A 2,016-nucleotide genomic window follows, 5' to 3' on the forward strand; every position below is an offset into this window, starting at 1 on the left:
GTGCAGTCATTTTGCCGAGTCACAATAAAAAAAAAAATAAAAAAAAAGTTATGTGTAGCATTGAGAATGATATAGGGAAACTGTTATATTATATAGCAATAAATAGAAAATATTATTTATCTTTTTATCTAGTTACCGAGAACCACGTTCTAGTTTTCGTAATGAATACGCTAAAGATCTACAGTACTTCAATACATGTGACATGGATCCACTTAGCATATTTAAAAAAATACATTCTATCAAGTTAAGCAGCATGGTTCTTTTTAGCTATTAAAAAGTTACTTATATAAGGTTGGTATCCTGAAGGACTTTTATTTTCTCTGTTTTGACTTAATATATTAAAAGGATCTTTTGTGAGCGGGTAAAGGGCACGTCTGCTGTTCTACCTAAATACATAACTCAATTTCACTCGAGGTGTGGGTTGGTTCTTGTTTGCATAACTATGTCCAAGTAACAGTGCGTATTAAAAACAACAAAGAAAACACACCGAGCTCGGGCGCGTGCGCCCGTCTCGCGCCCGCGCTTGTCGCGCTTGGTGTGTTGTCGTCCATATAAATACACGGAATTAGACCCGCCGACCCGGTCCCGACCCGACACACGCCCGACCCGAACCCGCTCTCTGTGTGTTTCACGGCTTAATGTGCGCATTTCTAAATATTTATACTCACTTGACAAAAGTATATTCCACAGCTCGATACCTCCAGTGAACACTACGCCAACTTAACTTTTGGATCTAAACAGATCGAACTAAACAGTTTATTTTTTGTTTTTATTTTTTTTATCTTCACAAAATTCGTTTTTTTTTCGAATTTTGTTTTTTGTTGTTTTATTTTTGTCACAAAATTCGGGGAACATAATATTAGTAAATAAATATGGATGTTTACCAAAATAACAGAAAATGTTTTATTTTAATCTATTTAGTGGACTCATTCTCAAAAATTTGAGAGTAAAAACAATCATTACACTATAATGCGCAGATTCAGAGACAGACAGCAGGATTAATAAGTAAACTTACTTAACTTTTTTTTAAAACCCAATACCATAAATATCTAACAATCATATACAAAAAAATCGTAAGGTCTGCTGACTCGATTTGCAGATTAGTTGATAAAGCGGTGGCCCTAGTTTGGCATACAGATGTAGGTTGGATTCCGGTCAGGTCGTAGGAAATTTTATTAGTGTTAGATCTTCGTATTAATATTTATAACAAACTAGTGGAATAATTTCACAAAAAAAAAAAAATAATTTCATGGTATTCACTAAAATCAATGCTACATACAAATTTATCAATATATAAATACGTACGTATGATATCAACGTCTATGCCTCAACATACCAACTACGGAGTGAAAATTGTGCGTAATGCTAATCGTGACGAAAAATTAAATTGGAGACATATAGGTACATATATCATATGTATCGTGTAAATAACTACCAAAATACCATCAAAAATGTTTTCGGAGTGATGCTCGTTTTTTAATAAATCTCACCTCAAAAGCACTTCCATCTGTCAGCGACCATCCATAACTAAAGTTATTGTCACCCAACATTCGTTTAACTCGGGGTCTGTTTCTCTTATGGTCCTCTCATTGTCTACGTCAGAGATATGTTTGAACAATCCTATATACACTATATTACAGTTTGGGCTCGGCTTCAACGGGCTCACGTGATGGGTGTACATGACCCCTCGTAGCATTTGAGCCCGGGTTCGCATGTGCCCCGAAACCCGCCGCAATCTTCGCCTAATGTTCTTGCGCATACTTTACAGCATCTGTGAAAGAAATTATTATATTAGTACCGCATAGTGGCTATTTTTGTTCAACATTTCGTTTATTCGTCTGGCACAAAGCCAGAGGCTTTTTTGCTATAGTGTTTGCGCCATTTTGGACATTTATCACTTGACAACACTTTGTTTATGTGTATGAATATGATTCCTTATTAAATATTGATTAATGAAGTATGCAGGTGGTTCAAATGAGGAGGTAAAAGAAACAAAACGTCAATCCCAGTATTGTT

The 2,016-nt window shown here is 35.4% G+C and overlaps 1 long non-coding RNA gene across 1 annotated transcript in view; it reads right to left on the reverse strand.

Annotated features, from left to right (window-relative positions):
• The window catches only part of LOC113239149, a 5,875-nt gene extending 4,216 nt beyond the window's left edge, over positions 1-1,659 (reverse strand). The window contains exon 1 of the long non-coding RNA XR_003311167.1: positions 1,491-1,659. This is a non-coding gene — a long non-coding RNA (uncharacterized LOC113239149). The remainder of the gene's footprint in view (positions 1-1,490) is intronic.
• Between the last annotated feature and the right edge of the window lie 357 nt (positions 1,660-2,016).

Source organism: Hyposmocoma kahamanoa, unplaced genomic scaffold (genome assembly GCF_003589595.1).
Source record: "Hyposmocoma kahamanoa isolate Upper Pololo Valley unplaced genomic scaffold, ASM358959v1 99698, whole genome shotgun sequence".
NCBI lineage: Eukaryota > Metazoa > Arthropoda > Insecta > Lepidoptera > Cosmopterigidae > Hyposmocoma > Hyposmocoma kahamanoa.